The sequence below is a fragment of the Hemicordylus capensis genome, chromosome 2, assembly GCF_027244095.1.
Source record: "Hemicordylus capensis ecotype Gifberg chromosome 2, rHemCap1.1.pri, whole genome shotgun sequence".
NCBI lineage: Eukaryota > Metazoa > Chordata > Lepidosauria > Squamata > Cordylidae > Hemicordylus > Hemicordylus capensis.
In genome coordinates this window covers 191,914,959-191,942,000 of record NC_069658.1, presented here as the reverse complement: position 1 = coordinate 191,942,000, position 27,042 = coordinate 191,914,959, and the positions used below count along the sequence as shown (strand labels likewise).

General features: G+C 47.9%; 1 protein-coding gene across 4 annotated transcripts in view; it reads left to right on the top strand.

Moving 5' to 3' along the window:
* OLFM2 (olfactomedin 2) overlaps positions 1–27,042 on the top strand; it is a 283,573-nt gene that overhangs the window by 119,295 nt on the left and 137,236 nt on the right. Inside the window, exon 2 of one of the 4 annotated variants that reach the window (XM_053300619.1) lies at positions 1,214–1,346. The exons of the other annotated variants lie outside the window; for them this stretch is intronic. The gene's annotated coding sequence lies outside the window, so the exon portion shown is untranslated. The remainder of the gene's footprint in view (positions 1–1,213; positions 1,347–27,042) is intronic. 4 annotated transcript variants of the gene reach the window in all.

Here is a 27,042-nt window from a genome sequence, read left to right as displayed (position 1 = left end):
CTTCCACAAGCAGATTTTTAAAAAACAGGAAGCATCCAACCAGACAAGAAAGAAAGGAAATGCCTCTGAGTACCAGTTGCAGGGGAGCAACAGCAGGAGAGAGGGCATGCCCTCAACTCCTGCCTGTGGCTTCCAGCGGCGTCTGGTGGGCCACTGTGTGAAACAGGAGGCTGGACTAGATGGGCCTTGGGCCTGATTCAGCAGGGCGTTTCTTATGTTCTTATGGAGACACAGTCTGACGGTGCTATGAAGCATTTATTGAAGCCCAATGTGTTTCAGCCTCAGAGGCCTCCTTCAGGGGCAACCATCTGTTCAGTTTCAAAGAGACCTTGAGCCAGTAGCCTTTGCCGCCTTACAAGCTTACAAAGGCTACTTGCTCAAGTTCTCTTGGAAATATTACAAATTATTGCCACGAAGAAGGCCTCTGAGGCTGAAACACATTGGGAAACCTCCCTCCACAAACCAACTCTTCCATGCCTCCCCTAAGGGCTATTTCACACATTACACAGAGGGAAATGAAGGTTTACCACTGTTTACAAGCATGCTTGTCCCGGAGCTGGCATGTTGCCCTATTCACAGTTTTAAGGCATAAGCTTCAAAGCCTCTTCGTTGCACTTCTGAAAATGTCGTGCCTGATATGACCCTGGCTCAATCCCATGTCAACATCACCTACTAAGAGAGCGTTTCCTCTGTTTCCCTCCAGCACCTTCTATCCTTTACCTCAGGCTCTTCTAACTTCAGCCCGTGGGGGAGGGGCCAGGTGAACCAAGTTGCCCAGGGGCCGGACAGCCCCACCACACCGTGGCCACTCGCCCTTTCCCTGTTTTTGGCTAGGCAGGCTGAGGGGTAGGTAGCCAACACAGAAGCAACATGGGACTCTCAGGAATGCTTCACTGAGCTTATTTAGGTTTGTCATGAATTTCCAGTCATCAGTGCAGCAAGGTGATACAAACACATTAAAAGCTGAGGGAAACAATTAAAGCCACAGATGAGAACAGGGAGCTGATACGCTGAAAGGTCTGGCCAAATGAAAAGATCCTTGCTGGGTGAGAGCCTCCCTGGGAAGCGTACTGGGGCCAGAAGGCCTTCTTTCTAGTCACCCCCAGTTTAACTGTTCACCACACCTGAGATTAACTGAGGTCCGCTTGGTGGGGTACCAGAGGCAGGGCCTTCTCAGTAGTTGCACCACAACTTCAGAACTATCTCTCCCCAGGGTGACGTGATGGGCTCCTTCGCATAAAAGCAGAAGAACAGCCCTGCTGGATCAGGCCCAAGGCTTATTCAGTCCCACATCCTGTGTTGCAGAGTAACCCACCAGAAACCTCTGAGAAGCCCACAGGCAAGAGGTGAGTGAACAGACATCTGTACACTCATACAGCATAATGTCTGAATAGGACTTCTGTGTCCTGAAAACAAATGCCTTGGAATGCAGTGAATGTCTATTCAAATCACTTCCATTATGCTTGAGATTATATTTGTCTTCACCCTCATATGGCTCTAGCACAGGAGAAGTTATCATAGGGAAAGCAGTTTTCATAATTTCAAAATCCTAAAACAGGAAAAGGTTGGATAAAAATATTTTGGGAATGGTTTAGACCAGGAGTTCCTAACCTTGGGACACCAGGTGTTGTTGGACTATTCTCATCGTCCCCAGCCACAATGGCCACAGTGACTGGGGATGATGGGAGTTGTAGTCCAACAATAACTGGGAACCTCTGGTTTATGCTGCATTGGCCTTGCTTATGTGGAGGGTGTTGGGCCTTTTCCACCTATTCACATTCATTAGCCGACCTTGAGATTCTCTACTAAAAGCAAAAACCGAGTTTTGCCTGGTTTTCTTTTTCTTTTGTGAAAGCTGCAAGGCAGTCAAAAAATCACAGAGGAAGGGGGGTCTCTGCAGGAGTTCTGGAGGAGGTGGGGGCAGTGCTCAGTGGCTCAATCCATCACTCAGACAGACGTCAGCAATTTTTTGTTGCTCCTGAGAGGAGAGCAGGCAGCCTTAACTAATGACCAGGTAACTGATAACACAAGACCCTTCCATAGTGTATGTTCCACATCATAATGGAGCTCTCAGCCAAACACACACAGGGAGTTAAGCCAGCAAGATTGTTGGTCCACTGTGTGTCTTGTAACCCAGAGCAAAACTGTGGCAACTGTTTACTGCCCCATCTCCCATTTTTAATATGTCCAGATGAACTCAGTGGGTCTCTTCCATGCTGCAGGGAAGCAGCGTTCCTGCTGTGCAACCTGCACACCAGGTATAGACCTCTGAATCATCCTGAGAATGGGAAACATGTCAGCTGTGCATCCTTCTGGAGAGGGGCCCTAACTCAATAGCAGATCAGCTGCTTTGCTTGCAGAAGGTTCCCTGATTGGATCCACAGACTCTCCAGCTGAAAAGGATCTTTGATAACAAGTCTGCCTAACACCTCTACCCAGAACCTTGAAACACTGCTGGTAATCAGGGTTGATAACTGGGCTGTTCTCATGGTTCTGATTTGGATAGGGGATTCATTCCGCCCAAATTCAGGAGCTGTGCATGCTCCTGTCTTTCCAATGGTCTGTGAGTAAAAAGCAAGGGAGGAGAGGAAGGGAGTGATCATCTGCTCAACAGCAGCTGGGTCAGAGGGCTTTTTGTCCAGCCTCATTAAAGAGCTGGGGTGCAGCTGCTGGGTAGGATGGAGCCCTCCGACCCAGCTTCTGCTTAGCAAATAATCACTTCCTCCTCATCCAACCTTGCTTTTTACTCACAGATGACTGCGCAACAGGTGTGTTGCACAGCTCATGAACTGGGGTAGGATGTGTCTTCCTACCCTCATTAGAATTATTAGCCTAATAAGTTAGATAAGCTTTTAACCTGGTAGGTTGATCTGTGTTTATTTCTTCCCCCCTTGAGAATGTTATCTTTTTTTAAATTAGTGATTTTTTTTATTCATGATTTTTGGGGGGGGGGATGTAAATCCCACTACTACGAATATTTATATACTGCTCTATATATTGCTCTTCAAAGTTCTCAAAGCGGTTAACCTAGAACAAGAAACAATACATAAACTAGCTGATCCTGCACAGATCATCTGTGCAGTAGTACACTCCCCCAACCTTCAGCCTCACTCCCTTCCCCCCAAGCCTTCTGCCCCAGTCCAGAGCATCTGTGTGGCAGTACACTCCCCCCACCCTCTGCCCCAGTCTCCCCTCCCTGCAAGCCTTCTGCCCCAGTTCGCTCCCCCGCCTTCTACCCCACTCCCCTCCCCCCACCCTCCTTTTCCTGGCAGCCCAGCTGCCTCCGACCCCGCCAGTGCTGCCTCCCCACCGTGGCTGGTCCTTGGTTCTCCCCTCATCCCCAGTCTCCCCTCTCCCTGCTGGCTTCACCCTTCCTCCTCCTCAGGGCACCTGCTTTCCAATCTGCTTGCTGCCTATTGCCGCCAAACTCCTTGCTGCTTGCCCGCTTTCCTCTCTGCTTTGCTACTTCCCTGCCCAAGCGGCCAACCATCGCCCAGCCAATCCAGCGCCTCCGCCACCCAGCCAATCCTTGGAGTGCCGGGATGCATCCAGGACAGACACATCTATGGGAAATAGTTATATAGATAAGATGGTCCCCTGTCCCCAAAGGACTCACAATCTAAAAAGAAACATAAGGCAAATACCAGCAACAAACACTGGAGGGATGGTGTGCTGGGGCTGAATAGAGCCGGTTGCCCCCCCCCCCCCCCCCGCTAAATGTAAGAGAATCAACACTTGAAAAGGTGTCTGTCAAAATACTGATGTTGTTCAGCTCCAACTGTTCCTCTTGCTCTTCCCTCCCCCAGTCCTGTCATCTATCTGCCTTCTTCCCTCAAACTGCAGTGGTGAACAGGAATCCATGTGCTCCTCAGCTGGTGAGAAAGGAGGGTGGATGACAGGATTGGAGAGGATCCAGAGTTGCTTTGTTTCCTGCTGTAGTGGGAGACTTCAAGGTCTGTGCTAGGAGTGTACACAAAACCAGCTGGTCTGGTTTGGTTCGAGTCCGAAACAGACCCAAACAGGACCAGGCCAATTCAGTTTTGCCCCCCCATCGAATCCCCAAGATTCGGTATGGGGGTGGGTGGTTCGCAAGTCAAATTTTAACTTTTTAAAGAACTTATCCCCTCTGGGGGCTTCTCCAAGGCTGTGGGGTGTGTGTGGAGGGGTCCGCAGAGGCTCCCCCTCCCCCACAAGCCTTCCTTGTGGCAAAAATCACCCGGTTCGGGCAGCTACCCATTGTGCATGTGCAGCGGCCTCCAAAATGGCCACTGTGATGGGGAAAGGGCCCAGAAAAGGCTGAAGAATGCCCGAACCGGGCAATGTTTGCCACAAGGAAGGCCGGTGGCGGGGGTGGGGGGAACCTCCGTGAACTCCTATGGCCTCGGAGAAGTCCTTAGAGGGGATAAGTACTAAAAATTGTGGGTTTTTTAAAAAAAATTGTCTCACAAACTCCCCTGAATATATGGGTTGAATCTGGGATGAGGAAGCAAGGCTGATCACCCATAGAAATTATTGCCCCTAGTTTTTTTATTCCCTTCTCCCTCCTTCTCAGGTAAAGCATGTATTTGGTGGGCCTGCAAAGGCATCGTCATCTCATAAGAGATTTACAGACATGTTTCCATATTGTATTTTTACTTTCCCATTTCAGAAAATTCATTATTTCTTTAGTAACAATAAAGGGATGCTGGTGCAAAAGTAGGCAAGTTTGGCCATTTCCCAGTTGAAATTAAAATTTGGGGGTGATTATCCCTAGGAAGTGTATGAGAGTACATATGTTTTGTTGATTTATTGACTGTTCCAATACAGTTTCTTCCCAAAGAAAGCTTTGCACTTGTTTCAGTAGAACGTTTAAACCACATTAAGGCCGTTCACATGGCAGGAGCCTCCCTACTGTCCCCCAGATTACCATGGTGCCATCAGGGCTCTGCCACCTGCCCACCCACACGTGTGATGTGGTGGCGAGACAAGTGGGAATCTGGAGTGGGGCAGGAGGAAGGCCGCTGGGGCCTCCAGGTATCCCACAGTGCACCACATGAGTAGTCTGGTGCATGGGGGAAGTTCCACTCTGCCTAGCTGCTGCTTCTCCCTGGCTTTATGGTAAAGATGGCTGCCGGCGGCCTGGGAGGAACAGCTGCCAAGAGCATGGAGCTCCCCATGACTGGTGAGTGAGGTAGAAGGTGCGCACTTGGCCTCCTTTCTCTCTGTGAGCCTGGTTTAAAATCAGGGCTACTCAGGGGAGGAGCGGCAGGATCAGGAGCCATCCCAGGGCCTCACACGGCCAGCCCTATCTGGGAAGAACAGGGCTAGCTTAGGTCAGGCTGTTCATGAGAAGGGGCTCACTGTCTTTATGGATTTCCCCCCAACCAATATTTAAGTTCAACTACTTGGCTACTTGAAAAACATTTGCGACAGAGGGGCTGTTCACATGACTTCATGTGTGTGCAGTCGAGGGGGCGGTGTGGGGGGGAGGCAGGGGTCAACCTACCTTCCCCCAGATGACTGTTCACAGCCTGGGCGGTGCACAGTCTGTGCACCCACATGACCAGCCCTGTGTGTCGCCAGGCAGGCTAGAAGTAGCCCAGCTTGCCAACAAGCAGCAAGCCTGGGTTAAGGGAGTGCTGGCACCCTTAACCTCAGCTAGCAGCCAGGCTGCAAAGCTGGGCTAGGTGGTGCTGGCCCACCGGGATCGGGCTGGCTCCCAGTGGTTCTCTCACATTCAGGCTAACCCAGGCTGGGAGTCTGTAGTCTGGATTAGGCTGCATGTGGGAACAGCCTCATAGTGTGAGGAATTAATCTGGTAGGGTTTGTTTTTACTAAATATGTAGGTCAAACATGCCAGATCGGATCACAATCTATTTAGGGCACCAGGAAAATTTGCATAGTAAAATTTTAAGAGAAAATTATACAGATAAGAAAAAATGGTATGGGTGAACCATATGTAAAATTTCCCCATTCAAAGGTTTCCAGAAAATGCACATCTGAGTCCCACGTTCGAAAAATCTGCATGTTTTTCCACGTCTCTGTTCAAATCTGCTGGATCGTCCCTCTAGTGCTGCACGTTTTCTCCAGCAGTTGCCAACTGGATGCCCACAAGCAAAGGGCAAACTGATGATGCTCCGTTAGTCATCTGCATTCCTCAGAATAAACAGGCACCATCTCTTCTTTCTTCGAAGGGTTGGAGAAGGAGCCATGGATGTGAATGGTAGAAAAGTGGACAGATAGATAGATATAGTGCAGCCAGCCAGTTTGATGACTTGATGCAAATGATCCTCCCTTCTACAGTGAAACTGAGAAGGAAATGCAGCCCAGGCCGACTTGCCCAGTAGTGCTCTATGAGGCGATTCTCACAGTTGCCCAAAAGTGGGCTAAGGGAGCCTAGCCCGCTTTGGGGCGATTGTGTGCTGCAATGGGAGCTGCGTGGCTCCTGGCAGCTAGCCGCCCTAAATACCCCTCCCCTTAGCTGAGGTTGACGGAGCGAGCGTTAACCTCTTTCTGCTCGTGTGTTGCCGCAGCATGTGGTGACACACGAGTAGACCCCCAACCAGGAGGCTGCAAGCCGGGCTCGGGGGTCTCTCCAGGATGCCCTGCACGCTTGCGCCTGGAACTTCCTGGAACTTCCGGGGCCTCTCTCTGCAGCCCCCGTCAGCTCCGTGACAGAGCTGGCAGTTGTGTGGGCAGCCGATCCGGCCACCCAGGGCTGCCTTCCAGTTGTCTGCGGGGAGAGCAGGCTAAGCCCGCTCTCCCCACAAACCCCCTTATGGCGCTTCTCACTGATCGTGAGAATCCCCTCTATGTGTGTAAGAGAGGGAGGTCCAGATTGGCTTCTGGCCTGAGCCATCTGCAGCTTTGCACTAAGCCTAGAATCATGAAAGGTCCTGTGTCACGGGATTCCTTGTTCGTTTCAATTTATACCTCACCGTTGGTCCTCTAGGAACCACCAAGGAACCTTCTAAACCTTACAGAACCTTCTAAAGTAATAATTCTTAACTAGGAATATAGGAAGCTGCCTTATACCAGGTCAGACCCTTGATCCATCTAGCTCAGTATTGTCTATACAGACTGGCAGTGACTTCTCCAGTGTTTCAGGCAGGAGTCTTTCTCAACCCTATCTTGGAGAAGCCAGGGAGGGAACTTGAAACTGCTCTTCCCAGAGCAGCCCCATCCCTAAGGGGAATATCTGAAAGTGCTTAGATGTAGTCTCCCATTCATATGCAAACTAGGGTGGACCCTGCTTAGCAATGGGACAATTCATGCTAGCTACCTATTTCCTTATGTCCATCTGTCCACCTCTTTCTAAACATCCTTGCTGGCATAGGAGAAGTGCTGTCTGGAAACAGAGGAAGATGATAGACTATAGATGAAAATCCTAAAGATTTGAACCTGAAAGATAGACTCCTTCTCCTAGGAACTGAATAGGGAAATAGTACTGTTCTTACATAACGGAGACATTGGTGCATGTATGACAGAAGCAAGCACTACATCAAGGCTGCACAACTTTGGCCCCCTAACTCTTGTTAGACAACAACTTCCATCATCCCCAGTCACAGTGACCAACAGTCAGAGGTGATGGGAGTTGTAGTCCAACAGCTGGAGGGCTGAAATGACACAGCCCTGATGTAATACCTGCATCTGTCGTCAATCCATTATGTAAGAAAAGCACTGTTTCCCTTTGCAGTTCCTAGGAGAAGCGGTGTGCTTTTCAGGTTTCTCATCTGGAATCTAACACCTAGAGGGCTGAAGTTGTGCAGCCCTGCCATACATCAGCCCCATTCCTCATTTCAGACCTACATTCATGCTTCACAACCAACACACCTTGCACCAAAGGGTAAAGAATAGCATGCTTCATAGGTCTGGAAGCACCAAGGCATAAGGTGGCTAAAGAGATGAGCACCAAGAATCAGCACAGCTACACCTCTGCCTTTTTGGTGGGCATTTTGCTAGTAAAGAAAAATTGTCAGTACAAAGTTAAACTAAAAATAATAATGTATTGCAAGACTAATCAGCACCGTAAAAAATGTTTCACTGGCCCACGGTCGGAATAGCTTAGTGGGAAGGAATTCTCATGAATATTCCAATGAAACATGCTTGGTGGGCTTTCGAGGGGGGGGGGAGTTCAAGGAATGCTCCCACTCATCTTGAGAACTGCCCTCAGCTGCAGTGATACCCTGTCTTAGTTTAGTGGTGCTCCCTTTTATTAGTCCTAGTTTACTGGGGAGTTCATATGGGAGCTGGTGAGGTGGATATGCATGCCCTTTGTAGAATCCAAGGGAAAGAATTGTGGTATGCAAGCGGTGGAGTGAGATCAGGAATATTAACAGTTTAATGAGACAGATATTATGTACTGAGAGGCAAGTGCTGACTGCTTATTCCTGCTCTTGCTGCGGGCTGTTTGTTAGCCCCGCCTCTACTACAGGACTGGAATACAAGTAACTAAAGCCTCATTCAAAAGCTGGCCTGGATAAAGGAATGGATTTAACCAAAAGCACCACACCCTGAAACAGACGAGGCTTTCTCCTGATCGTGGCAGTTTCACCAGAGGGTGGGGGAGATGGTTAAAGAAGTGCCAGGGTCAGGGGCGTAGCTATAATTGGGCGAACGGGTTCAAAGAACCCGAGCCGTGCCCAAGCAGGAGCCGCCATTAGCGGCCCTGACACGCCCCCCGCGTCTGACGTCAGACACGGGGGCGGGAGTTTAGCTCCCGAGCGGGGGCCGCGCAGCCCCTTCGAGAGCTAAACAAAGGCAGGGGAGAGTCGCTCCTGGCTGGTGCTGCGAACGCAGCACCAACCTAACTAGCTCCTGAAGGGGCTGCCCGGCCCCTTCAGGAGCTAAGACTGGTGCTGCGTTTGCAACGCAGCCCAGAAGCAGCTCTTCCCTTCAGTTCTTCCCTTTTGTCTAACTGCCGAAGGGGCCGCATGGCCCCTTCAGCAGTTAAGCTGCTTCTCCTGAACGGAGCCTCAAGGCTCAGTTCGGGAGCCAGACCACGCCCCCCGCATCTGATGTCAGACGTGGGGGCGTGGCTATCGGGGCACCTGGCGTGGCCGCACACGGGCCGCCGGCGGGCTAGCTACGCCCCTGGCCAGGGTAGCTGGGCACGTAAAGTTGAAAGGCAGGATGACACATTGCCGGACTGTCAATACTCATGGCATGATGGGATTGCACCCAAGTCCAGTTGCAGGGCACTATCTGGGATGGGCAAGTAGCAGATTGTCTTTGCCTGCACTAGCTGGAGTGGATGTGGTGCTATTTCAATTAGGGAGAGCATCATCTTCATCTGAATGGCAGACCTACACATACCCCGAAGTGGAGTGAGGGGGAGATTCTTGAGCGATCAATAAAGAGCATGTGTGTGTGTGTGTGTGTGTGTGTGTGAGAGAGAGAGAGAGAGAGAGAGAGAGAGAGAGAGAGCGACCTCGGTCTTTTTCTTGAGTATCTGGCTTTCCTCGAAAACCCCTTGCATTTCTATGTCTCTGTCGTGTCACGTTACAGCTCCAGTCGCATTCTTGGCTGTAAAAAGAGATGGCAGGAAAGAGCCTCATGGGACGGATCACCCTGGAACATGTCATTTGTCATGTGGGTCATGGTTTGTTTGGGTTTTTGCTTCCCTCCACCCCCTCCTCTGCCAACAGCACTGTTAAGTCAAGAAGACATGGGACGGAATAGAGCCACGCTGCTTTGCTTTGGTCAGGCCTCGGCTGGAGGTCAGGGGTCACAATCACAGTGGTCATGCTCAGCTGAAATTATACAAGTCAGAACAGCTGGAGAGGGTCCAAACTGATAAAACAGGGAAAGGATTGGATCCAAGGATGCAGAACCTTTGCAGAAGAGGCTTTCAGCCTTTGCTTTCTGTCTGCAGCAAAAATAAATGTAAAAGGAATGTGAGGGATATTCAAAATAGGAATGAGTATTGTGTACATCTCTGTTCCTTTATCTGTGCCGCCCCCCTATTATTTTCTGCCAACCCAGTCCTATGAATACCAGCAGAGGGTTAGGGCACTGCTGCTTACAGCAGTATGAGTCAGCTGGCACCCTGTTTCCAGTTGGCATCCGTCAGGCTATGGGCCCTGAAACTTAAGAACAGCCCTGCTGGATCAGGCCCAAGACCTTTCTAGTCCAGCATCCTGTTTCATACAGTGGCCCACCAGATGCCTTGGTCCTCATGTCCTTTCAGTTAATGGGCTTTGTGGTGGCAGTGCTGTACCGTTTCCAGGGGAGCTTCACTGCCTCCTGAGGGTATCAAGTCAGGGCAGGTGTCAGGGGCCTTGAGACTTGCAGGGATGGGCCCGTGGTTCAGAGCTAGAGCATCTGCTTTGCATGCAGAAGGTACCAGGTTCAGTCCCTGGCATCTCCAGTTAGGGCTAGGAAAGACCCCTTCCTGAAACCCTGGAGAACCACTGCCGGCCAGCACAGGCAATACTGAGTTAGATGGAGCAATGTTCTGATTTAACCACAATGCATTGCTGGACGTGTGACTGCCAGTGAAAATGCAGCCCCAGGTCAATCTGCCTCTTGTCCAGTATTTAATCAGGCTTACCCATGTCTTTTCTCTGCCTCTACCAGCCAGTGATCTGGAGCAGGGGCAAGAACAGTCCATGGGATACGTTAGAACTGAATATTATGGGGTGGAGAACTCTACACAAGGACGATAGCTCCAGTAGCTGGTGTTCTCTGTAGCTCTGCCATAGCTCTTATTACTTATAAATTATTTGTAATATAAACATGTTGCTGAACGCCCTGACTAAAGTGCTCTTGCACAACAAACAAGACGCGCTTGTGCAAGAAGGCTGTGGAGCTGAGTTGTGGTGTTCCATGATGTTGCACAACCACGGATGGAAGATTCTCTCTGGTTTGTATACAGGGTTGTGCCAGGAGTGTTGTGGCACAATCTTGAGCAACGCCACTGTAGAGCTTGGTTCCTGCACAGCCATGTTGTGGAACTGTCTTGAGCAATGAGTGTGGCACAACTTGCCAGCATCTGCTTGTGCAAGGACTAGTCTCAAGCAGACATTCCTTTCTTTGCACAATGTTCTCTTGTGCTACATCCTTGAGCCAACATAATAGTGTAATGCTAGTGCAGGGCTGCACATCTTTAGCCCTCCAGCTGCTTCGGGACTACAACTCCCATCACCCCCAGCCACAGTGTCCAGTAGTCAGATATGCTGGGAGTTGTAGTCCAACATTTGCAGGGTGACTGAAGTGGTGCTGCCCTGTGATAGTGCAACACTGCTAAACTCCCGATGCACCAGAACATGCACGCACAGCATCCTTGCCACAAGCACAATGTTCTTCTGCAAGCACACTGCCAGAGATGTGGATTTTCTGGGAAATTTTGAATTGCAAATTTCCCATGCAAATCTCTCTCTTTGCATAACATTTGCATTAACTTTCCTTTTAAAAATACGATACAAATTTTCCTGATGCCCTAAATAGTTTGTGCTCTGATTTGGCATGTTATTTGACCTATGCATACATTTTTAAAAAACCAACATGCCGTCCCCTTCCCCTCACTGTATCTTAAATGTTTTTCAAGCTGCCAAGTAGAAATTTTGGAAATGGAAACTTTTCTTGGAAAAATTTTCCACCGCACTTCTCTGCACACTGTGGCAATGTGAGCCATTATTTAAATCCTGCCTTTCTGTCAAGAAAATTTGAGATGGTTTACAAAAAGAATGTAAAGCCAGCCAGAACAGATGGGTTTGAATACCTGGCAAAGATGAGTCATTTGGATTTCTTGGGGAAGAGAGTTCCATAGAGTGGATTAATACAGGCGGGAAGTGCCTATACCACCTTTTTTCCCTCCCTTGAGAACATTTCCAAAAGCTCAAGACAATCTATAATCCAAAGAAAAGAATTAAGAACCAAATAAAATAAACAATGTTAAAGAATAGCAATAAAGACCATTTCCAGCTACCCACCACCTGTTTTTCAAAGCAGACCCATCCGGCAGCATTCCTGAATAAGGGACCTTTACTTTAAGTGGTACAGCAGGGAAATGCTTGACTAACAAGTGGAAGGTTGCTTGTTCGAATCCCCGCTGGTACTATATCAGGCAGCAGCGATATAGGAAGATGCTGAAAGGCATCCTCTCATACTGTGCAGGAGGAGGCAATGGTAAACTCCTCCTGTATTCTACCAAAGAAAACCACGGGGCTCTGTGGGTGCCAGGAGTCGACACGGACTCAACAGCACACTTTACCTTTACCTTACACCTGGGTGCTTTGTGACTGCCTGATTTTTGGACTAATATGCTACACATCAAGTATGCATTTACATAATGCATTCTAAGGGTTCCCTTGTTCTTTGCTGTGGTGGGGAGTTGCTCTTTGCGCACTCTCAGAATTCCACCTGCCATAGTTGGGCACATATTTTTATTTATTTGTTTGTTTGTTTATTTATATTTACGTTTATATCCTTCTTTTCCTCTGAGGAGCTCAGAGCAGTGTACATGGGTTTTTTTAATTCTCACAACAACCCTGTGAAGTAGGTTAGGCTGAGAGAGACATGACTGGCCCAGAGTCATCCACTGAGTTTCATGGTTGAATGGGTCTTCTTGGTCCTAGTCCAACACTCTAAGCACTACACTATGCTGGCATATGAAGTTCAGAATAACAGTCTAAAAGTAAGAGTGTTGAGTCAGCCTTGCAATTTATTCTATAAAAACTGGTATGTCCACCCAGTTTTCTGCCTGTCTGTGGTGTTCATTTTTATGGCCTTAAAAGCACTCAAGAATCAATCTTTATAAACTTGCCTAGTCATCTGGAACCCCTTCTTACTCACTGCAAACAACCAGGTGAATTGCTGTTTACAAACCTATGAAAACATAAAAGAAGCCCTGCTGGATCAGACCAAGGTCCAGCATCCTCTTTCCCACAGTGGCCAACCAGATGCTTCTCGGAAGCCCACAGGCAGTTGCTGAAGAGAATAGCCCTCCAGCATGGGTAGCCTCCCCAAACAGTTTGCAGGTGGCATAGTAAGGCACGTTTTAACATGGTGATTCTCTTTATTTAGCAGGGGGAGAGTAACTGGCCCTATCCACCCCCAGCACAGTACCCCCAGTGACCGTTGTTGGTGTCTATCTTAAGTTTCTTTTTAAATTGTGAGCCCTTTGGGGACAGGGAACCATCTTACTTGTTTGTTATTTCTCTGTGTAAACCGCCCTGAGTCATTTTTGGAAGGGCAGTATAGAAATGAAACCAGATAGATAGATAGATAGATAGATAGTGCTCTCGGGTCTCTGAATCTGTGCTTGGTGATGGGACAGATTCAGAGACATGGGAATAATGCACATCACCCTCTGTGGTTGTTTTTATCCAGAGAGTGGCAGCCTAGCATAGTGGTCAGTCCTTACTCTCAGCCTAATCTACCTCACAGGGTTGTTGTGAGGATAAATATAACTGTGTACACTGCTCCAGGCTTCTCAGAGGAAGAGCAGGGAATGAATGAATGAATGAATAGGAGGCTGTCCTGTACCAAGGCATATCATTGGTCCACCTCACTCAGTATTGCTTACACTGACTGGCCGAAGCTCTCCAGAGTTCCGGATAGAGCTGTTTTTCCCAGCCCTACCTGGCATTGAACTATGGACCTTCTGCATGCAGATCCGGTGCTCTACCACTGAGCTATGACCCCTCTCCAACAGATGGTGATGATATGGAGAGGTCTACAGTGAATTGCAAATCATTTCTCTCCTCATTGTGATGCATTGCAGTGCTGACCTGACTGTTTCCATCCTGTGCAGTGGGCTAGTTCCTGCCCCCGCCCAACTCTGAAAGGGAGGGGCTTCCCTAAGGCCATCGAATGTGTTAACAAATGAGCTGGGGCCTGAACCTGACGCTGATCAGGAATATATATTACATGGGTTGCGTGGGAGAGTGGTGGTTTTCATTGTTTCTGCAATCCGATTTTGTAACATGGTTAGCTCCGCTCAGAGAACCAACCGAGCCTGCAACCCTCTGGTAAATAAGAATAATAGCAATTATATCATGTCCGATCTTCTTCCTTTACAAGTCCCCCTTTAGGGCTTTTTCAGTCCACCAGGTTCCAGTCGCTTCTCGGTTGGCCAACGTGCGCATCTCAGCCAGAAATCAAATGGGATAGAGAGAGATTATTGTGTCCCAGCTGCCGCGGTGAGGGCCTGCAGCCCAGCATACATAGTCATGCATCGGGAAGTGACCTTTTGGTATTATTTTTTCCTCCATTTCCCAACTGCTGAAGAGGGCGGGTGGAAGGGAAATAGTGAGCGCACTCTCCCTCCCTCTCTGTTTCCACTTGACTTCACTCAGAAACTGTTCAGCATCTCTGCCTGGAGGTGGAGGGAGGGGGCATTACAGCTGAAAGAATCAGACTGATTTTCTCCTTTATTGTTAAGCCGAGGAAATGTTGCAGGGGAAAAGTGGCCTATTTTAAGGGGGACTAGACTAAATTACCCTCTGAAATATGAGAGAAGTGGAGAAAGGCGGGGGAGAGATGGGTCAGGCTCACAATAGCTTTGTGAGTGTGTGCGCTCTCTCTTTCTCTCTCGCTCTGTAGAAATGATGCCTCTGACACAGACTAGGTGAGCTGGTTGTGATGTCATGGAATGCTCAAGAGCATTCTAAGTGATCCAGGGAGGGAAGCTGTCAAATCAAATCTTTACAGTCCAGTTCCTGTGAGGGAAAAGAAAGCTGTCTGTCTGGCTGAGATTAAAACTTCACACAGATCTCAAATACAGTATAGGGAGAGTTGTGTGGGGCAGGCTGTGGATTGAAAAGAGAAGCCAGAAGAAGGTCCAGGAGGTAGGGAATCTAGGAACTGATATAGGCAGTGGGGTGAAATACAGGAACCTGAGAGAAAGGTACAAGAAAATCTGAAGAAAAGAAGAGTAGGGGAGCAGCAAACTGAGGAAAGGAATCATTCTTGCAAGGCTTGTGGCCTGTATGCTCTCGGTGGGCAGAGCTGGCTGAGAATCGTGGTGGTCAAAGGAACAGAAATGGCAGAGCAGATGGTAGACTGAAAGTAGGGATGTAAATGAATGACAGGTATTGGAGGCATAGTCTTGCCGAAAGGAAGGTCCATGGAGAGGCCCAGGGACAGGAGTGTCTTGTGGGAAGGCAATGGACATGCAAAGGAGCTTTGGAGTCTAGGTGACACAGTTTTCAAGCTAAGCCAGCCATAGGTTTACCAGATCTAACTCTGAAGAGGGCTTCTGGACCTTTCAAGAATCACACTAAAGGACAATTCAGGTGTGACACCTTCAATTACTGCAACACTGTGACATGGCAACACAAAAGGGACATCAAAACAGTCTATTACACGTACTTGAATGAGCCACTTGGGCTTAAAGCCAGCATCAGGGGTCAGTCAACTTGAGCACCGATTGAGGGCTCAGGGCCATCAAAGGCCATCACTTGGTCCAAAGATGACAGCTGCCAGCATGGCTACCAAAGAGTGCTCTGAGCCACTACTGCTGACTCTGAGTCATCCCCCTGGTAGGTGTTTAGGGGAGGCTCACCTTGGCAGCATTAGGGATGGCTCAGGGAACTCTTTGGCAGCCACACTGGTGCCATTTTGCTTTAATAAGTTTTTAATCTACATTTGAAACTGTTTTAATTGTTGTGTTTTTGAAATTGTAAACTGCCCAGAGATTTGTATATGGGGAGGTATAAAAATGTGCTAAATAAATAAATATAAATAAATGAATTTTGCTTTGCCTGGAATGTGATGCCCCTATAGCCAGTGGTACAATGGCAGACGAGGCATTGCATAATAGGTTTCAGAAAGAAGCATGTCTGCCAGCACAGCTGCCCCCCCCCCCCCCACCAAAGAGGCCTGCAAAGGCACTTGACCAAGGATCTCCACAAACGTGGCACTGGCACAGCCACTCCAGTGGCTGTTGGACTGCAACTGCCATCACCCCCAGTCACAATACATTGAATTGCAGGTTAGCCACCTGTCCATTAGAGTGTATGGAACTCAGGTACTTTGGGGCTATGATTGCATTTTCCGGGAAATCTATAAAATCAGTAGCTCTTCATCCTACAGTAAATTTTTGGCATTAAACTCATTTGCTTACTTTTACCTTGTCAGATTCTACTAGGAAGAAAACTATTGAAGCTGAGAGCTAGAGGGGGTAAAACCGATGCATGCAATAAAGATGCTTATATACCAGAGTCAGGGCCTTCTTTGTGGTGGCACCACAGTTATTTCTCTGTGTAAACCACCCTGAGACATTTTTGGAAGGACAGTATAGAAATCAAATGTATAACAACAACAACAACAACAACAAAATCAATTTTAAACTGTTTAATTGTTTTTATTATATTTGTATATTTGTTGTATTTTAAATTATGTACACTGTGCAGAGATACACATACCAGGTGGTATATAAATATGATAAAGAAATAGCTTTACACCTCCATGCAGCTATGTGCAGATGTGTGTGTGCAACTTCTTGTGTGCCTGTGTGTGCAACTTTGTTGCACTTGTGCTGCATTAGTTCAGCTGTCAGCCAGTGTAAATAAGATACACACAGTAAACATCACTTAAAAAACAAAGCTAGGAAGGTTATGTTATTGCCAATTACTGCTGTTGTGAAGGACCACTGTGTTTATCTGAAATGTGTATATTCTTTAGGTCAGTGCTTCCCAACCTGTGCTCTGTGGACCACTTGTGGTCCCTAAGTGTACTGTAGGTGGTCTGTGGGAGGAGGAAAGATAATGTAATCATTGTCATCATCATCTTTCTCATGAGGTGAAGTGTCACCTTTTCCCCACGGGTAGGCCTATTGCAGGTAAATGTGCTGTGGCGAATGCAATATGTTTGTGAGTGGGTATAATACATTGTTAGAAATAGCTGCATTTTTGATACCCCTTGATATAGAAGTTTGATTCCCATCAGCCACATGCTACATTAAAATTTTGTAATGGCTTGCTTCTGTGATGGTCCACAAAAGCTTTCGATGGGGATGTCGTGGTCCGCATAAAGGAAAAGGTTGGGAACCGCTGCTTTAGATGGAATTGTCAGAGAATGGACCTTCTGCATTACTTGGCCATTTGGCCCCACTGTTTGTCTGTAGGAATTTCTCTCTCTCTCAGCCTGTGTGTGTTTGTGTGTTTGTGTGTGTGCACGTGCATGTTATCTGCCTGCTGAGGATAACGCTTCATGCATTCGACAAAGTGGGCTTTAGTCCCTGAAAGCATATGCGACACTAAATGTCTTCATCTTAAAGGTGCTACAAGACTGTGGACACCTCCATGCTGCCACTTGCGCCCACTGCGAGTCGGTGAGCGAGACAGAATGTGCTCTCTGAGTTGGCCACAGGCGGCCTTCTTCACACGCTGCCCGCGAGAGCCTAACGGCAGCTGACAAGGGACTGTGGGTCACAGATACAGCTCGGCAGCCGCGAGGAGAGTACAGTAGGGCCGGCAAAACAAAACAAAAATGCCGTTCCATGCTGTGAATGCATGCTGGGGCCTCCATGCTAGAGCCCTGCGTGCTTAGAGGTGGCGACTTTGAGAGGCAAAAGGAAAGCTGGACTATGGCAGGAGCAGGACTGATCTGATACGGCTTCGTGATGGTGATGGAGTGCTGTAAGCAGCTGGTGCCTTTGGGCAGAGGACCAGATGATCTCTTTTGGGGGTGTGTGCAGATGGGAGCCTTGTTAGCATAGCCACCTTTGCTTGGGGGCTGTACCGTGTGGGGGGATGCTGGCATGGGCAGCAGACCTGCCTGTGATCCACAAGAATCTAGTACACAGACCCTGCTCCTGCAGATATATCTACATGGATCCAATGTGACAAGTGTAAGAAAGATTATTATCTAAAGCTGGGATGCTCAACTTCGGCCCTCCAGCAGTTTTTGGACCACAACTCCCATAATCCCCAGCCACAATATCCAATAGTCAGGGATTATGGAAGTTGTAGGCCAACATCTGCAGGAGGGCCGAAGTTGAGCAGCCCTGAAAAGAGTCCTGAATTTGGCACAAGCTCAGTGGAGACACTTAAGCAATGCTTATTGGACGCAGTGGTATGATCTCCTTTCAGGATCACTCGCATCGTAGACCCCTGGGTTGCTCCCAGGTTTCATCATTGTAGTCGTTGGGACTGAGTGTATCCTGCAGGTCCATTTCAAAGCATGAGAACGCTTTGGCAATGGATGTGGAAGAGAAGGAGAGTTGTAAGATTTGTGAATGAAGAGTGGCTTTCTGCGGTCCACACCCCGCACTTGTTTCTCTGACGTTGGCTGACATCCAGACTAAGCTACTCAATAGTATTATTCAGGAATCACTTTAAAGGACTACTTCAGTAGTGCTTCAGTATCGAGTATTTTTATCAGGCTATCAGCTGCTGTTATTACTGCTGAATTTCTTCTTCAGTATGCAAATATTTAGCTTTTCAGCTTTGTTCGTAGAGTGCAATATGCATCCTGTGTATATATACATCCTAGGTTTGTATTCCACAGCGTTGCATGAGTGCAGAATTTGGCAAAGGGCTAGAATTCAGCCTCCATTTTATTTCAGCTTTTACTTGGTGAAGAACAGCGATTGACTGTGGAGATAGCGGTTTTTCTAGCGGTTGACTGTGGAGATAGGCTTGAAACTGTGTGTAAGCCATGTCTGAGGAAATCTTTCAAGCTGGAGAGGGGACTGGGAAGGATTTGCAGTGGCTAGGAAGTAGCATTGCACTATTCTCCCTGGCTTCACTCCTTAGGCTGACACGATGAGGAAAATTGCTCATGGTAGCCCCATTGAAACTGAAAGGACAATTTAGGCCTAACTTGTTCTTTTAATTTCAATAGGACTACTCTGAGTAATCTTCCTCATCTTGTCAGCCTTTATTTTCTCTCCAGTGACTAGCAGCAGCAGCGCAGGGTAAATTAGGCAAATGTATGCAAATCACATACTTGCATACATTTATGCAGGGCACAAACATTCTTGACAGGCTGGTGTGTTTTGTTTTAGCACATAGTCCACACCCAGACCATATTGTATAGCTGCCTGCTTGATGCAACAAGTGGTGTGTGTGTGGGGGGGGGGGTATGTGTGCGTGTGTGCGTGTGAGCATAGGTCGATACTGTTTCCCCACAACATCATCTGCTTCCCGTCCCACTGAACACAGCACTGTGGCTGGGGAGTCGATTCTGGTGGGCAGTGAACTGCAGTGGCATTGTTTGGCAAGCTGGTTAATCTCTCAGTGGGATCCCTCAGCTCATCAATCAACGCCAGATTGGTGTAATACATCAGTAGATAATAGCAAGGACAGTGCTGTGCTCTCCGAAAGCCTAGCAGTGACAGGCAGTGAGCAGTTAGCGTGAAGTCTTTCCTGACATATCTATTTGACAGCTGTACATCATATTAATTTCCCCTGTCATAGCAGTAAGTGAGTGCTACCATTCGGCGCATCAGATTTGTATTTCTTAAGCAGCCATTAGTATGAGATATGGTCATTCCAGGTAGATAGCACAGATCAGCTGTCCTAGGGCTGAGAGATCTCCACCACGTAGATTTATGCATGCAGGCTCTGATGCATCTATGCACCAGCAGCAGACGGGCAAGCTGATACACATCAATACCAATAAAACAAGCCCCATCCAATTCTCAGTTGACAGGGGTCATCATAACACCATCAAGAGGAGAAAGGCAGGGAAAGCAGGAGGAACTTGCCAAGGCTGCTTCGGCTGGGTCTTGGCAGGAAATTGCTGCAAAGGGAATTCATGGTCTCGAGCAGTATCAAGCTCAGGATGGTCCATTACAAGCATCCAGTGTGATACATTTTGCCCAGCACAGGCCACGGAATTCCCTTCAGGCCTTATTCATAGATTTATTGAGAAGTGAAACGGGCGTATTGGACTGAGGGATCTTATTTGCTAGTTCTCAGAGTGGTAAGTGGGGCCTAAGTGCTTTCTGGGGTGTTGATTGGTGAGAGAGATTGGGCTGGTAATCATTGCAATAGGCACAATACAGGCAGCTGTATGCAATCTACCTCGTGCTGATTTGCGGTGCTGAAGGTTACTGCTTTTTTTTTAATGCATCCACAGAGCAGGTAATGCATTTTGAATACCCTTCCTGAATTAAAAGGACTTTCTGTGCTGAGAGAAGCAATGCTAGGACATATATGAACTGAGGAAGTTAAAACATTACATACTAGCCGACCCCACACAGAGCATCTGTGCGCTCTTTGGGGCCAGCGGTTACCTGTCCCCCACTTCTGCCCCAGTTTCTGCTTCTGGGCCCTGCCACTTCTGCCTCCCCCCCGCCATTTTCTTTCCCCCCTCCTGGGCCTTGCTTCTGAGGCTAGGCCGGGCCCGCCACCTCTGGCCTCCATGGCTGGGCCGCCACCATGGCAACCAGTCCTCCTGGGTGTGCCTCAGCCAATCAGGCGCATCCGCTGCCCAGCCAATCAGCTTGGCTCTGGGACACATATTCCAAGGCACACCCAGGAGAATTAATATAATAGATAGATCATCCTGCTTCATGGGGAGGGGCAATGGTGGACTTTGGAAACCCACCACCACCCAACAACTGGAAAACCTACTCAGGTCCTGGATTATCTTCTGTCATTCCATCAGGTGCTGGCCACACACTTTCGCCTGCAGCTTGGAGTGGGATCACTTAGGAACAGCTTTCTAGGCCTGATTCTGTTGCTTGTATCCAACTGGCCCTGAGACTTGGCTGTGCATGAAACATGCTGGCTGTCCCTCTTCAAATTTGATCATGTCAGGAACTCTGGTTTGGACCAGGGATGCCATGATCTTGGGCTGGGAATTCCCTAGTCAGCCACCTGCCAAGGTGTTGGTTCTGGTCTCAGAGCCCTTTTCAGGTATGCAGGATGAGAGGGAATCCTTCTGATTGCCAGGTAATATGAAGCCTCTGGATTGGCCAAACCTGCTAATTCCGGGTGTCTGTCCTTGCCTGGTCAGTACTTTCTGCCTGCTGCACTTCAGACGTTGGCTTCTGCTCTGGTTTGAGCTAGTTATTGCACATTTCCAAGCACTAGCCCCAAAATCCCTGGACTGACACAGCATGCTCTTAAGAGTTCATATGGGTACCACTGCCCATGAACTTTGACTTGGCCTAGCCCCAGTAGTTCAGAGGTGGGGAAGGCAATCCTAGTTCATTTTTAACAGTTCTTTGGAGCAGTTAATATACCCTTTAAAATAGACAGGTCTAGAACAGACAGGTCTAGTCACATGTGTCAAGTTAGCATCCCCTCCAGGCAACAATGCAGGGAAGCTTTTGTTAACTGGAAGACTTCCCTCCACTTTTAGGTCATAGGTTATACTAGAAGTTCCCTGTCTTGGGACCCCAGTTATTGTTGGGACTACAACTCCCATCACCCCCTGCCACAATGTCTGAAGGTGAATGGAGTTGTCCAACAACATCTGGGGATGCAGGGTTGGGAATCACTGAATTATACCACAAAAGGGGCAGGTGGGTAGGCACTGAATATTCTGGTGATGTATTTGCATGCTGAGCTAAATAAACATGCTTAGGCTTTTTGAGTGAGGTAGACATGTCTTAGCTGGGGGCTTCACAGTTTATGTTGGAGATGTGTTGATGGCTGAAGAGTAGTGAAATGCGGGCTGGATAAGGAATAGCAAATTGAAACTGAATCCAAGCAAGATGGAGGTGCTCATTGAAGGGGCTCAGAATTTGAGGGGTGAGTTAGAGCTTCCTGTTCTGGACAGTGTTACACTCCTCTGGAAGGGACAGGTATGCAGCTTGGCGGTACTCCTGGATCCAGGCCTCACCCTGGTATTGCAGGTGGAGGCTATATGGCCAGGAGCAGTTTCCACCAGCTTCGGCTGATTTGACAGCTTCCTTGAAGAGGATAACCTCAAAACAGTGGTCACCTCCAGGCTTGACTATCGCAATGCGCTCTACGTGGGGCTGCCTTAGTACATAGTTCAGAAACTTCAGTTCGTTCAAAATGGGGCAGCCAGACTGGTCACTGGGTAACCCAGAGAGACCATATTATGCCTGTTTTGAAACAGTTGCACTGGCTGCTGATACATTTCCGGGCAAAATACAAAGTGCTGGTTATTACATTTATACTATAGCCCTGAATGGTTTAGGTCCACGATACCTTAGAGAGCGCCTTCTTCTGCATGGTCCCCACTGCACGTTAAGGTCATCTGAGGAGGTCCGTCTTCAGTTACCACCAACACGTCTGGTAGTGACTCAGAGGCGGGCCTTCTCTGTAGCTGCTCTTGGGCTGTGGAATGCACTCCCAGCAGAAATCCGTAGTTGGAGTTCATTGTTGGCCTGGCCTTCCAGGGTTTTTAAACTGTTTTAAATGGTTTTAATTGTTAATGGTTGTGTGCTCTTTTTAAATTGTTCTGTAATGATTGTTTTTAAACAGATTTTATGCTGTTTTTAAATTGTTCTGTAATGATTGTTTTAAAAAGGATTGATTTGTGGGTTTTATTTTTATTGTTGTGCACTGCCCAAAGCCATTTGGATGGGGCAGTATATACAGTAAATGTAATAGATAGTCTGATGCAACTTCCCCTCATGTGGGGTTCATCCATTTCTGGGTCTGTTGCAACATTCCTGGTTTAATCCTCTAATATTGGAAACATAGCTAAGGATCTGATTTTGATTTGCAAACCATGGAAGTAATAAAAAAATGAAGTCCTTTTCCTCATCATTTTTTAATATAAAAGTGCCTGATTCCTAATTAGAATTCTGCCCTCCCTGTCCTTGTTCCTCATGCCTTCTGTGAGATTAAGAGACTTTATTATATAATGCTCATTGGCACCCAAGCCCTTTGCTAATGCGCAATTGAAATGGCTCAGCACGCCCTGTACTCATTCAGAACGTGAAGTGATTTAGCATGAACTGAAGGGAATTCCCTGGCCTGATGCTACTCAGGAGGACAGATGGGGTGACTTTAGAAAAGACATCCACCCTTAATAACTGTGAATCTTTAATGTAACTTTAATGTGCAATGTTAACAAATTTAATAGCATCTTTTACTGGCCTTTTCTTGTCACCTTGCCTATTTCTGCAGGACCTCAGAATCTATTAAAGTAGAACGGTGAGGTCTGTTTTTATAGTAGGCTGGCATTTGAGGGTGGGTATGAAGGTTTCCAAAATCCGCATCCCTACTCGCCTTTTTTTGCTGCCACTAAATTCACACCAGCAAAATAATACGAACCAATCAAATGATTTTGGTGGCAGCCACTGAAGTTCCCACTAGTGCTGGGTGCCATTTTTCTTTAAAATCCCTTCATATCCAGAAGACACTAGAATGAGGGCAAGCAGCATTGCTTTATGCTCTTGCCCTCACTCTGAAATGGCTTTCAGATGGCCCCATCAGAATGAGACCAGGCGCAGGAAGCAATCCTGCTTGCTTGCTCTCTGGTGTCTTCTGCATATGAAGGGATTTGGAAGAAAAATGGTGCCCAGTAGCAACGGGAAGCATGGACCTTGCTGCTGAATGGTTTTTGTTTGTTTTGTTTTTTTACATTTTATATCCTGCTCTTCCTCCAAGGAGCCCAGCGCAGTGTACTACATACTTGAGTTTCTCTTTCACAACAACCCTGTGAAGTAGGCTAGGCTGAGAGATAAGTGACTGGCCCAGAGTCACCCAGCTAGTTTTATGGCTGAATGGGGATTTGAACTCGGGTCTCCCCGGTCCTAGTCCAGCACTCTAACCACTACACCACGCCGGCTGGACAGAGCCCCTACAAAGTTACCAGAATGGTGACTTACCCGGTGACATTGTGGGGAGATGATTTCGACCCATCCCTCATTTAAAGTAGTACTCATACTTTTGATACCCAGGGCACAGTTTGTTCGATTTTGTGTTTAAAGTCAAACTTATGTGTTACTCCTACCAGGCTCAGACTGGCCCACAGGGCAACCGGGGATATTCCTGGTGTGCCCCACCCACAGGGCACCCCTGTGCCCTGCTGCACTCGGCAGCAGTGAATACTCCCACCCTTAAGCATCCATTCTGCTCAAAACCCGGCACCCTCCCCACACATTCCACCTCCCTCTCAGTGCCCCCAGTCCGGCCCTGACTCTAACACTACAAAAATGGTATACATTTCAGATCAATAATCAGGCATCCTCTTTGCAGCTGCAGGGCAATCCAGATACTATCTCCCGCCCCCGCCCCTCTCTCCAGCCTTTATTATGTTCATCCCCCACCTTTTGTCTGCCGTGGAACTCTAGGCAGTCAGTATCAACAAGTCGGTGGCTATACCGCATGAGCTCAGGCCATGGGCTGGAACTTAGGGTGGGATTATGCATTCTGAGGGATGGTGGCCATTCAGGGATTTCCCCAAAGCAGTCAGCTGTAGCATATCAGAGTCCCAGGACATTGCTCTGCTCCTTTCTTGGAAGGATGCCGTATGTTGGCAAAGAGAGGAGGAATCAGTACTCCACAGGGTGTCTCGGAGCACAGAGTAGAGGAGGAGGCATCAGACATGGTGGCATAATTTTTTTAAGTGCACTTTGGCTAATCTCACAGCTTTGCAATCCCTGATCTAAGGGCTCATCTGTTGGAGAGTGTTTTTCAGATGCTTGCAATTAGTACCCAAGATGTTCTGGCCACATGGTGTGCCCTGATTTCTCCCCCGTCTTCATGGTAGACATTGGGAATGGCAATCTGCACAAGCCGCAGAAGTGAAACTGCAATGACAGCAAAAAAACATGCCAAATCACTGGTCCCCACCCCCACCCCCGCCCAATGCCTTTGTGTGCTAAGGTGTGTTGTAGAAGACAAAGAGTGTGTGCTGGTGGTAAGGTAAGCTAGTCTCCTATGCTTTAGCAAGGACTTGACTGCAGTTTTTCTTGAGATCTCTCAAAGAAGGTGGATCCCCATTGTAGTGGGAAGGTGGAAAATTGGATGTGGATCTAGAGCTGTAGTTGAATGTTTCTATACAGGCAGCAAAACAAGGTGCTGAGTAGGTAGACTGGACTGTGACATTTCAGGTTTACAGGTGGGAGGCAGTGTCCCCTCTAACAGGGATTCCCAGATGTTGTTGACTACAACTCCCAGAATCCCCAGCTGCAATAGCCTTTGCGTGGGGATTATGGGAGTTGTAGTCCTCAACGTCTGGGAATCCCTGTTAGAGGGAACACTGGTGGGGGTGGGTACCACTATTGACTGCTTCCGCATGTACACACTTCCTGCAGGGAGACAACTAGCACATCAGGAAGAAAGAGTTCTGGCTGAGGCTTTTGCTAACAGACAGTGCTGGTTTCCTGTATGCAGAGCCTTTGTAACATAAGGGAGCATTCAGGTCATGATCACTAAAGTGGTTCAGTCTGATTGTGCTGCCTGTGCACACTCAGCAGCCGCCTAGAGCCTTTTCAAACTCTGGATCTGAGCTGGGTCTTCTGGGCAGATGTCAATAGGTGTGTTTATGTGGTGGTGGGCAGTAGACGAGTAGATGCTAATTCACATACATTTGTCCCAAGCCATCTGTTTTTCCAACTCTCCTTTGTTCGCTCCAAAACTGTGTTTGCTCCACTGGTGCAACACCCCTTAGGTTGTAGCACAACCAAGAAGTGAATTATGACCACCCAGCATGTGTGTTCATGGCTGAGCTGATTTAGGAAGTGGTGCTGAAATGGAATGGTGGCAGGAATGTGGAGTTCTGTAGATTTGCGAGTGGCCAGTTCCATCTTGAGACTTACAGATTATTCATTCTTGCAGCATCTAGTGTTGATGTATACAGTCCAGCTTTGGGCAGAGCAAAACTCCAAGCGTTTGGATATGAAACCCAATAAACATTGACCTCTGTCTGCACTGCAGTGCACGCGAGTCCATAGATGTTGCTAGCCCTCAACCATTTTTAATAGCTTGTGTGTGTGGCCACCTGCAGAGCATTTTTGTTCACTTTAGGTGAGCAGCTGTTTTTACAAGATTGGACTCCTGCACAAACTGTAAATCCTGTGGAAGCACATACAGCCAATGGATTGTTATTGGCTATATGTGGAGAGGAGGGGAGCTGGTCTTGTGGTAGCAAGCATTAGTTGTCTCTTTAGCTAAGCAGGGTCCACCCTGGTTTGCATTTGAATGGGAGACTACATGCGAGTATTGTAAGATATTCTCCTTAGGGGATGGAACCATTCTGGGAAGAGCATCTAGGTTCCAAGTTCCTTCCCTGGCATCTCCAAGATGGGGCTGAGAGAGATTCCTGCCTGCTTCTGCCTTAGAGAAGCCACTGCCAGTCTGTGTAGACTGGCATAATGAGATGGTCTGACTCAGTATATGGCAGCTTCCTATGTAAGAGATTTCCCTTAGGGGATGGGCACCTGCACTCTTGCATGCAGAAGGTTCCGAGTTCCCTCCCTGGCGGCATCTCCAAGATAGGGCTGAGAGAGATTCCTGCCTGCAACCTTGGAGAAGCCGCTGCCAGTCTGTGTAGACAATACTGAGCTAGATGGACCAATGGTCTGACTCGGTATAAGGCAGCTTCCTATGCCCCCATGTCGCTATTATTAACTACCTCATTGCAAAGCTAGCAGTGATTTTTTCTTTAATGGAAATGCATTGAACAGTGTTTGATTTACCTCTAATTTGATTCCACTTCACTCTTCTGCCATTTGGGCCACTATTGCACTCTACACTGGTGGCAGTTTGCTGTTGGGAATAGATGGCAGCCTAGATGATTACTATACATAAACTGCTGTGTGTTCTTCTGGAGGAAGAGCTGGATACAAGTGTAGCCAATAAATAATAAATCACTATTTTCAGAAGAGCCATTTTGCTATAGGGCACTCTGCTCCACTCTAATATGTGTTCTGTTGCCTTGTTCTCAAGCCCATCCTGTATTCTGTTCACCACTTAATTTAAGATTCATTGCGCTGGCTGCATCCAGACAGTATTATCTGGCACTGTGTCCAATAAATCCCCCTTTGCTCTGATGTGAAACATGAAGTTAAATCCACTCTCTGCAAAAATAACATCTCGGCCCGGGCTCGTTAAAAGGGATCGGGTCGTTTATCTTTGCCTAGCTCAGTGCATCGAATGACTTGCTCTGGATTTTCATAATTAATAGCTATGAATTACCCATGGAAATGCTAAGCATCTTGATGCAGAAGCACCAGCG